Source organism: Lactuca virosa, chromosome 4 (genome assembly GCF_052849685.1).
Source record: "Lactuca virosa cultivar CGN04683 chromosome 4, Lactuca_virosa_CGN04683_v6, whole genome shotgun sequence".
NCBI classification, from domain to species: domain Eukaryota; kingdom Viridiplantae; phylum Streptophyta; class Magnoliopsida; order Asterales; family Asteraceae; genus Lactuca; species Lactuca virosa.
Genome location: NC_136429.1, coordinates 430,109,009 through 430,121,207, shown reverse-complemented (window position 1 = coordinate 430,121,207; position 12,199 = coordinate 430,109,009). Strand labels below are relative to the sequence as shown.

The window sequence follows — 12,199 nt, the reverse complement described above, 5'->3', positions numbered from 1 at the left end:
GGATATCCCATTTTATGGGAAGGATCACAAAGATGCCTACAAACATATTGATGAAGTTTTGGACATTGCGAATTACTTTAATGTTCCAAATATTCCATGCGAATCAGTGTTGTTGAGGATGCTTCCAGTAACTTTCAAAGGAGTAGAAACAGACTGGCTCAAGTCCTTCCACCTGGAGCTATTCCGACATGGGCCAACCTTAGAGAAGAATTCATTCAGTAGTTCAGTCGACCTTCAAAAGTCTCAAGATTAAAGAAGAATATTGCTAACTTTAAACAACAAAATGGAGAGTCCTTATATGAAGCTTGGGAAAGATACAAGGGATTACCCAGAGATTTCCCTCAATATGATCCCAATGTGCAAGAAGATATTTTCGTACTCTATGATGGGGTGAATGTGACCACAATGCAACTCCTTGATTCTAAAGGACCAATGACTAAGAAAAATCTCACTACGATCAAAGAATTAATTGAAGAATTCACGAAGCACTCTAGAGAATATCACAACCCGCAAGAGGATGTTACAAGAGGTAAAGGAAGTGGAGATGGAGGAAGTGAGAGCTTGGCAACAATGATGGAAAAACTAGAGAATATGGACCGGAGGATGACAAATATGGGTCAATCGATTCATCCCATACAAGTAGGTTGCGACAATTGTAGCTGACCACACTTAATGGAAGATTGTGATTTGGATGAGAATGGGAACCGGAAAGCACAAGTATGCTACTCTAATGGTGACCGATTTGATGAAGATTGGAGGAAGTGTAAGAAAGACTGGTTGCCTTATGATGATTACAAGAAGAAAAAAGAAGAAAAATATCGGCAAACCAGACGAGGCTACTACCAAAAAGAACAACCACCACCCAAGAAGAAACCGGATTTTGAGTCTGTTAGGAATAAAACCCTAATTGTGATTTGATAAACAAGATGCAGAAAATAAGAACAAACACAAATATGAAGATATGTCGAATGATCACTCGATTTATTCAATTATGAGGAACAAATTACACTTTAAGAATAAGAATCTAACTCTACAAGAAACCTCATAACATGGAGTCTACATTTTTCCTCACTCTTAACCCTAATTATGAATAATACATGACTATTTATAGGGAAGAGACAAGTCTTGGGCTTTTAACCTACACTTCATCACGGGGGCCCATTGCCATAATCCATGGAGTACTTTGAAACCCTACAATCTCCCCCTCAAAGTATGGAATGGATGACAAGGCTTCAACTTCCAAAACAAGCATCTAGCAAATAAAAAATGATCTCGCAACGAGGAATATTTCAAGCAATGCACGAATCTTGATTCTTCAATAGTCTTCAAAAACGGGTTCTAGGATATATAAACCAAGCACTGAAGTAATGTCTTTAAACTTCATTTTCTAATGTAATCCCAAAGATCTTCAATAAAGCTAAACCCGCCATAAAAGCCCATTTCAGAATTAAGAAACCAAATCACATCTTGTCTTTGAAGAACTCCCCCTCCAAGTCACAATGATCTTTAAATAAGCTAATGATATAAGCCATCAAAAAATATCATGTAACATGTAACAACGTAAAATTTCCAAAACAATTTTTCATTTTTAAAACATACTTTTATCCATAAGATGATGTCAAACATAATGTATCCAATATTATCATAACAAAAACATATCCCAGAATCTCAAAACATAAACTCCATGAGTGTGTACAGATCATGCCGGTGCCTTCCCGCGATCCTCGCTAGTACCTGAAACACATAACACAACAACTGTAAGCATAAATGCTTAGTGAGTTCCCCAAAATACCACATACGCACATACGCCACTCAAGGCTATAAGACCTTCCGGTCACTGTGTCTCAGAGGACTTCCGTCCCACAACCCTGGTAGACCTTCCGGTCCTACCCGTAGTGACCTTCCGGTCCATATCATCTTGACCTTCCGGTCCATATCATAATGACCTTCCGGTCCTTAGCATTCACATCATACATAACACATCAATATCATATAACAGTATACATCACATACATCTCATATCATATAAGACCTTCCGGTCACACATAGGTACCACTCTAGGTACATTATAGTGAGAAGACTCACCTCGTACGATGTCGGATGCCCTCTCGTGCTCGATAACCCGACCTAGCCTCCTCCTATTAACATAATAACATTCCTGATCAATACTCTCTCATAGCCTCGTCTCTAAAGATTGGGTAGAAGGCCATCATACCCCTCCCTGAACTCCCCTGAATCAGCTTGACCAAAACCCTAAGGTCAACTGAAGTCAACGGTCAAACTTTGACCCGACTCGTCGAGTGCACATGGACGACTCGGCGAGTCCATGCGGGTCCTCTGAATCCTTCTAGTCTCACTTGACACGTCGAGTCATCCCTTCACTCGACGGGTTACACATGTCATGAATCGCGGGGCAACCCCGACTCGACTCGTCGAGTCCCCTTATGGACTCGGCGAGTTCCTTCCATGGCAACACTCAAATGACCTTCTGAGGTCAGATCTGCTTCTCTAACTTATAGAACTGGCCTTCCCAACCACAATAATCACGTAAAGGTCCGACCTTTACACTCATGCAACGTCCATAAAGCTTCTTTTGGTGAAATAGCCTCTAAAATGGCAACCTAGGGTCATATCTCTAATGGAATAGCAAAAAGCAAGATAGATAGGACTCTATGGACCTCTTAAGGTCCAGATCTAAGAAGAACTCCACCTTGGGACCTCACATACTTCGGACCCAAGCCAAAGAAGGCATAAGAAAACCCTAAATTCAAGTAGATCACCAAATACACGAGATTGAGCACAGATTAATACCTCTAGCAGCCTCTTCTGATCAAATGGTGGTAGATCTGAGCTCCTCGATCTTCCTTGTTTGCCCTCCTTCCTTCTTTCTTGCAAAATCACACTTAGAATGATGAAAATGGCTTTTTCTCTCCCTCACAACACTCTCAGGTTCTCTGGTGCTCTCAAAGGTGAAGGTGGCCGCAAATGAGGGCCATAAGGTCCTTTAAATAGGGCACAGGCCCGGGGATTTAGGGTTTCAGCCCACAGCACGGACTCGTCGAGTCCACCCATCGACTCGTCGAGTCCCTTCATTAATCCAGTCAGCAAAACGCGATCCTACTCGACGAGTCTAGGCGTCAACTCGTCGAGTCCCTCCCTAAAACTCAAAATAAATGAATAACATAGAATACCTGGGAATCCGGATGTTACAATTCTCCCCCACTAGAATCAGACTTCGCCCTCGAAGTCTCGCTCGACAAACAACTCTGGATGCTGCTCCCGCATCTCTAACTCCGGCTCCCAAGTCAGCTCGGACCCTCTCCTATGCTGCCACTGGACCTGAACCAGGGGCACCTCCTTGTTCCTCAGAACCTTGATCTTCCGATCCAGGATCGCGATCGGTCTCTCAACATAATTCAATCCCGCATCCACCTGAACATCCTCCAGCGGCACTACCGCCGACTCGTCGGATATACACTTCCTCAACTGAGACACGTGGAAGGTATCATGAATCTGGCTCAACTCCGCAGGTAGCTCCAAACGATACGCTACCCTGCCCACCCTCGTGGTCACTCTGAACAGACCGATGTACCGGGGCCCCAGCTTGCCCCTCTTCCTGAATCGGATCACTCCTTTCCAAGGAGACACCTTCAGGAGTACGAAGTCTCTCACCTTAAACTCAAGCTCGGATCGTCGCCTATCCGCATAACTCTTCTGCCGACTCTGAGCTGTCAACAACCTCTGCCTGACCTGCTATATCTGCTCAATCGTCTGAAGCACTATCTCAGTGCTACCCATCACGCGCTGCCCTACCTCTCCCCAGCAAATGGGAGTCCGACATCTCCTACCATACAACAACTCGAAGGGAGGCATACCAATACTCGAATGGTGGCTGTTGTTATAGGAAAACTTAGCAACGGCAAGTATGTGTCCCACCTTCCTCCGAAGTCCAACACACATGCTCGAAGCATGTCCTCGAGCGTCTGAATCGTCCGCTCACTCTGCCTGTCCGTCTGTGGGTGGTATGCGGTACTGAAATGCAGCCTCGTACCTAACTCCTCATGGAACTTATTCCAGAACCTGGAAGTGAAACGTACATCTTGATCTGACACAATCGAGATCGGTACTCCATGACGCGATACCACCTCTCTCACATACAACTCGGCCAGCCTCTCTACGGAAGAGCTCTCACTGATAGCAAGGAAGTGAGCGCTCTTCGTCAACCGGTCAACGATCACCCAAATTGCATCGACACCCCTCGCGGTCCTTCGCAATTTGGTGATAAAATACATGGAAATATGTTCCCACTTCCACTGGGGAACCTCAAGTGGCTGCAACTTGCCATGTGGACGCTGGTGCTCGGCCTTAACCCTGCGATAGGTCAAGCACCTCTCAACAAACCATCCAACATACCTCTTCATACAGGGCCACCAATAGTCTTTCTTCAAATCCAATTACATATTAGTGGCTCCGGGATGGATCGAGAACCTCGATCTATGCGCCTCTTCCATCAGAATGGTACGTGCCCCGCCTGCATACGGCACCCAAATCCGACCTTGAAAGGTCATTAGCCCTCGGCTATCGGTAACGAACACAGAAACCTGCCCGATCACCCGCTCCCTCTTGCGATTCTCCGGTATCACGGCCTCTGCCTGGGCCTCCCGAATGGTGTCCAACACCGGAGTCATCACCGTCAATCGCATACAAGTGTCTCGAATCGGGGCACTCTCTACCCTTCGGCTCAGAGCATCAGCTACAACATTAGCTTTGCCCGGGTGGTATAGGATCTCACAATCGTAATCCTTCACCACATCCAACCATCTCCTCTGGCGCATATTCAGGTTGGGCTGATCCATCAAATACTTTAAACTCTTGTGGTCCGTGTATATGGTAGACCGAACCCCATACAGATAGTGACGCCAGATCTTGAGAGTGAATACCACTGCCCCTAACTCCACATCGTGGGTGGGATACCTCGTCTCATGAGGCTTCAGCTGCCTCGATGCATACGCTATCACATACCCTCTCTGCATAAGCACTGCACCCAATCCCGATATTGATGCATCGCAGTACACCACAAAATCCTCCATTCCCTCTGGAAGGTATAACACCAGGGTTTCGCACAACCTCTGGCGAAGAGTCTCAAACGAGGTCTGCTGCTCCGGACCCCATGAAAAAGCAACGCCCTTCCGGGTCAACTTGGTGAGGGGCACGACAATCTTGGAGAAATCCTTGATAAATCTCCAATAGTAGCCGGCCAACCCCAGAAAACTCCTGATCTCGGTGGGGGACCTCGGCACCTCCCAACTCATCACAGCCTCAATCTTGGCCGGATCGACCAATATCCCATTCTGGTTAACGAGATGTCCCAAGAACTGGACCTCTCGTAACCAGAAATCGCACTTGGAGAATTTGGCGTAAAGCCTCTCCGACCTCAATACTCCGAGGATCTCTCTCAAATGCTCCTCATGCTGCTCTCTGGATCTCGAATACACCAGTATATCGTCGATGAACATGATCACTGAACGATCCAACATCGGTCTGCACACCCTGTTCATGAGATCCATGAACGCTGCCGGTGCGTTGGTGAGCCCAAAAGGCATCACCACGAACTCGTAATGCCCATAACGAGTCCTGAACGCTGTCTTCTGGATATCCTCATCTCGCATCCTCATCTGGTGATATCCATATCTGAAATCTATCTTGGAGAACCAAGATGCTCCCTGCAACTGATCGAACAGATCATCAATCCTCGGTAGTGGGTAACGGTTCTTGACCGTTAACTTGTTCAATTCCCGGTAATCAATGCATATCCGGTGTAAACCATCCTTTTTCTTGACAAAAAGGATCGGCGCTCCCCAAGGTGAGCTACTCGGCCTGATAAATCCTTTCCCCAACAGCTCCTAAAGCTGTGAGGATAATTCATGCATCTCTGGTGGCGCAAGGCGATAGGGCGCCTTGGCGATAGGCGCCGCTCCCGGATCCAAATCGATGTGAAACTCCACTTGCCTCTTGGGAGGCACACCCGGCAACTCCTCGGGGAAAACATCCGGGAACTCACGCACTATCGGAACATCATCAACCGAACTCGGCCTTTCCGCGGCCAGTCGTGTATCCATCACATAAGCTACAAACCCGCTGCAGCCCTGCTGTAGACTCTGCCTCGATCTAGCTGCCGAACAGAACGCTGACCCAGATCGGGTACCCTCGCCGTACACCGTAAGTACTCCCCCACTAGGGTCTCGTATCGTCCCCAACTGTCGCTCGCAGTCTATAACAGCCCCAAATCGGCTTAACCAATCCATGCCCACTATGACACACACGCCCCCCATCGCAATCGGGACTAGATCTATCGGGAATTCAACCCCGAAGATCTCGAGTACACATCCTCGAATCACATCCGTAGCATACACCGCTCGCTCGTCAGCTATGGAAACTCGTAGAGGTCGACTCAACGCCTCCCGCTAAATACTGATGTGCTGACTAAAGTCTAAAGACACAAATGATCGACTCGCACCCGAGTCAAATAACACCAAAGCAGGTACAGAATTCACAAGAAAAGTACCTACACATATCATAATATAAGCACAATATCTCAAACTCAGCATAAATAAATGAAAGAATACATACTAGCCACGACATCGGGCGCTGCGCGGACCTCCTCCGCTGTCAACTGGAAAGCTCTCCTGCGAGCCTTTGGTGCCTCGGCCTTCACCGGCCGAACCTCAGTAGCTCGCACATCTGCATGGGAAGATCCCTACGGTACTCCCTGTGCTGTCCCCCGCAGCTGCGGACACTCGGCCTTCCGGTGTCCGGTTTGCTTGCAATGAAAGCAAACCATGAACCCCTTGGGGCAATCCTTGGCTATGTGCCCCTCCTTGCCACATTTGTAGCAAGCACCAGATCGACAAACCCCATCATGTCCCTTGCTGCACTTCCCACAAGTGCGGCCCTTCTGGCCTCCAGATCTCGAATCGGCGGGCTTTGCCCGCTTGGCTGCCGACTGGGACTATGCCGGCCGCCGGTCCCTCCCCTGAGACTCGGCCTCCTCCCGAGCCTGAGTCTCTAGCTCAATCTCCCTCTTCCAGGAATTTGCCTGGAGCTCGGCAAATGTCCGGTATGATGAGTTCGCCACGAACTCCCTGATATCCCTCCTCAAAATGCTCAAGTACCGGCTCATACGTGCCTGCTCAGACGACACGTGTTCAGGGCAAAACAACGCCCTCTCATGAAACATTCTCGTAATCACCGTCACAGACTCAGTTCCCTGCTTGAGGGACAAGAACTCCTGGGCTAAACGTTCCCTCCCCACAGGGGGAACATACTCCTCACGAAACATCGTGGTGAACCTCTCCCAGGTCACCATAGTAAGCTCTGCCATAGTGAAGTCTGCCGTCACAAACTTCCACCAGTCCTTCGCTCCTAAGCGAAGCTGGTTCAGTGCAAACCGAACCCTCAGATGCTCTGGACACGAGCAGGTGTAGAAGCATCCCTCGATATCAGAAATCCATCTCATCGCAGTAATCAGATCCTGCGTCCCATCAAACTCTAGTGGCTTCGTGTTGCTGAACTCCCGGAATAGCAACGAGTCACCCCCCCTGAGGTCTAGCAGCAGCAACAGCTGCAGTAGCTGCAGCAGCCACAACCTCAATAACCGCTGCGTACCGCTCATCAAAGGTCTCAATCAATGTGGTCTTGATAGACCCAAACATCTCCGAAATCTCGGCTCCGATCGCCGCAGCCAACTCATCGTGGATCATCTGACGAAGCTCCTCGTCACTTACGCCGCTCGTCTCAGGTATGTGGCGTGTCCCAACCATGATGTTTCTAAAATACAACATAAAAATATCAGAGACTCGCTCGAGCATACTCGCACTCGATCACTCAACCCTACTTGTCCCCTAGTACCCTAAGGATTCTTACTTCAACTGCGCACTGATCCGGTGTCTTCAGTAGTACGGGCCCTATACTACCGTCCACACCGCATCAGTATTCACCCCAAGTCCTCCTCCTAGGATCCCAGATCACAAGTGCCCTACATCTCGCTGGCATAGGCTACCCTTCGGTAGACCTCTCATAAGCTCCTCACTGCTACCTACTCACTCTCAAGCATCTCATAGCAACAGAAATCTTCCTAGGCTAAGGCATCACATATCAGGCCACTCTAGTCCTACTATGAATACCTAGCCTACTCTAGCATGCGTAACATATCAGAACTCATAACACATAATGTAAGGGTATTTTGGGAAATCACCGTTCGGGCGCTGGCTGATCGTACACACTGCTTCCTTCTACTTTTCTCAAATCCTTTTACTCTTTGAAAAATTGTTTATTTTATGAAGAACTTTCTCAAATCCTCAGTTTGAGTTCAAATACACCCGAAGGTGCATCCGAATCCCTCAAACCAAGGCTCTGATACCAACTTGTAACAATGTAAAATTTCCAAAACAATTTTTCATTTTTAAAACATACTTTTATTCATAAGATGATGTCAAACATAATGTATCCAATATTATCATAACAAAAACATATCCCATAATCTCAAAACATAAACTTCATGAGTGTGTACGGATCATGTCGGCGCCTTCCCGCGATCCTCGCTAGTACCTGAAACACATAACACAATAACTGTAAGCATAAATGCTTAGTGAGTTCCCCAAAATACCACATACGCACATACGCCACTCAAGGCTATAAGACCTTCCGGTCACTGTGTCTCAGAGGATTTCCGTCCCACAACCCTGGTAGACCTTCCGGTCCTACCCGTAGTGACCTTCCGGTCCATATCATCTTGACCTTCCGGTCCATATCATAATGACCTTCCGGTCCTTAGCATTCACATCATACACAACACATCAATATCATATAACAGTATACAACACATACATCTCATAGCATATAAGACCTTCCGGTCACACATAGGTACCACTCTAGGTACAGTATAGTGAGAAGACTCACCTCGTACGATGTCGGATGGCCTCTCGTGCTCGATAACCCGACCTAGCCTCCTCCTATTAACATAATAACATTCCTGATCAATACTCTCTCATAGCCTCGTCTCTAAAGATTGGGTAGAAGGCCATCATACCTCTCCCTGAACTCCTCTGAATCAGCTTGACCAAAACCCTAAGGTCAACTGAAGTCAACGGTCAAACTTTGACCCGACTCGTCGAGTGCACATGGGTGACTCGGCGAGTCCATGCGGGTCCTCTGAATCCTTCTAGTCTCACTTGACACGTCGAGTCATGCCTTCACTCGACGGGTTACACCTGTCATGAATCGCGGGGCAACCCCGACTCGACTCGTCGAGTCCCCTTATGGACTCGGCGAGTTCCTTCCATGGCAACACTCAAATGACCTTCTGAGGTCAGATCTGCTTCTCCAACCTATAGATCTGGCCTTCCAAACCACTATAATCACGTAAAGGTCAGATCTGCTTCTCTACACTCATGCAACGTCCATAAAGCTTCTTTTGGTGAAATAGCCTCTAAAATGGCAACCTAGGGTCATATCTCTAATGGAATAGCAAAAATAAAGATAGAGAGGACTCTCTGGACCTCTTAAGGTCCAGATCTAAGAAGAACTCCACCTTGGGACCTCACATACTTCGGATCCAAGCCAAAGAAGGCATAAGAAAACCCTAAATTCAAGTAGATCACCAAATACACGAGATTGAGCACAGATTAGTACCTCTAGCAGCCTCTTCTGATCAAATGGTAGTAGATCTGAGCTCCTCAATCTTCCTTGTTTTCCCTCCTTCCTTATTTCTTGCAAAATCACACTTAGAATGATGAAAATTGCTTCTTCTCTCCCTCACAACACTCTCAGGTGCTCTGGTGCTCTCAAAGGTGAAGGTGGCCGCAAATGAGGGCCATAAGGTCCTTTAAATAGGGCACAGGCCCGGGGATTTAGGGTTTCAGCCCACAGCGCAGACTCGTCAAGTCCACCTATCGACTCGTCGAGTCCCTCCATTAATCCAGTCAGCAAAACGCGATCCTACTCGACGAGTCTAGGCGTCAACTCGTCGAGTCCCTCCCTAAAACTCAAAATAAATGAATAACATAGAATACCTGGGAATCCGGATGTTACATAACAACAAAATTTTAAGATTCGTAACGCCACTTGATCGAGAAAATACTATAGGTCGGAGATATAACAAGCCCTTAGAAGAGCTCGATGAAGAACTGTTACTGTAAAGGATACTTTTCCGCAAAAGCTTTAGAAGAGCTCGATGAAGAACTGCAACTGTAAAAGCTACCTTCATAATTCTACCACAAGCTTTATAAAAAATCTTCATATTTGAAAAGTCACAAATTCAATTTCGAATGGTCATACCAAATTCTCCCCCGATTTATATTCAAAAACATGATTATAAAGCCTTCAAATGGTCATGAGAATGATCTTGAATGGATAAAAAATTACTATGCTCCCCCGTGACAAAATGATATACACAATGAAGTATAAAATCCGAAAAAGTCGTGCAAATTTGTTTTTATCACGAAAAACAACTTTCCGAACCGCCAAGACTTGATGGAATCCATAATTTTCTGTTCACGGAAAAATATGTGCGTTAAAAAATCCAAAACTGTTCATCGGCCCACAAATTTGCAAACTTTACAAAAAATGGGTTGAAACCGTCATATTGCTGAAAGTCAGGGGACTAAAATGGCAATTCTGCATCATATTCCCCTTAATTTGTACCAATTTTAGAAATAGGACTAAAACCGTCACATCGTCAAATCTCTAGGGACCGAATTTAAAAAAAATGTCTCATCTTCTTGATACAATCGCATAAAGTCGTTCTTTAAATTTAAAAGTCAAAATCCATAGGTTCATCGATTTCATATTTCATTTGGTGACATCCGATCGTAAAATAATTCTGATTAAAATCCGAAATAGACTCCAAAATCAAATTCCGATCTCAGTAGCAACATTCAATTTATGATCAATAGTGAATTCCGAATTCAACTTCCGATTCTGATTTCAACTTTCGTTCAAATCCGGAGAGACAAAATTCTGATTTCGGTTCTAGTTCATAATACCATTTAAGACATATACATAGCTTCTGATTTCAGTTCCAATTCCAAATGAACCTTCAGATCGATATACCAATTCCAAAAGCCATTTTACGATTCCGACTCCGAGACCATTTATCATTTTAATTCTGAAACTGATTTCAAGAATAGAAATTGGTTCCGATTCCGAGCAGTCTTCATATCAATTCCGAAAATAGTTCATAGTTCTGAATAGACTTTTTATCTTCTCACCGTCTACACCCAAATCAACAATCTTCATTACGATTTACCTTCACAATTGCAATCGATTCTGATGACTAATGCACTCTGAAATATATAACCACAAATCTACCATATTTTGATTCTTCAACACATACATTATTTTGTATATACCGGGATTACTGAATTCAACAAATACGAACCACTTTAGAATGACAATAGAAAATCGATAGATATTAATCGTTTCATATTTATGATGAAATCGACGATCTCAATCAAACTACAAGCCTGGATAAATCCATGAGTCGCCAAACGATTAAAAAACAAAAATCAATTAAATAAAGAATAAATCTGATCAAAGATCGACATCATGAGAATCATGATTCATAAGGAGAATCGATTACCCAAAAAGTGATTTAGGATGAATAATATCGATAACTATGAATTGGTATAACTATGAATCGGTGAAGCATGTCAACAGGAAGACAGAACACAAGTGATAAATTGAGATTAGACGAACTGTGACAAATTGAATTTGGGCTTGAGATAATCGAATGAACGTAAAGAACCAGATCTATGGACCAAAACAAAGGAAACTGATCTATCGACGATATATTGATTTTCGATCAAACAAACAATCAGATCTAATCAGAACATACGAACAAGATACGAATCGGCAAAAAAACAAAATTTCCACATAAACAGTAGAAAATACCATAAATCTTCATGAACAATAGATCCCAAACCGCCAAAATACCAAAAAAAATCTTCAATATATTGTGTAGAAAATCATCAAATCAAGAACCGATACTTCAAAAATCAATAGATCTTCAAAGACCCGCTCTGATACCACTTATTAGGAATAAAACCCTAATTGTGATTTGATGAACAAGATGCGGAAAATAAGAACAAACACAAATATGAAGATATGTCGAATGATCACTCGATTTATTCAATTATGAGGA

The 12,199-nt window shown here is 45.0% G+C and overlaps 1 non-coding gene across 1 annotated transcript; it reads right to left on the bottom strand.

Annotated features, from left to right (window-relative positions):
* Positions 1-246: 246 nt before the first annotated feature.
* LOC145110159 (small nucleolar RNA R71) lies at positions 247-353 on the bottom strand. The gene has a single exon (XR_013709538.1). It is a non-coding gene; the product is annotated as a small nucleolar RNA R71 (small nucleolar RNA).
* Between the last annotated feature and the right edge of the window lie 11,846 nt (positions 354-12,199).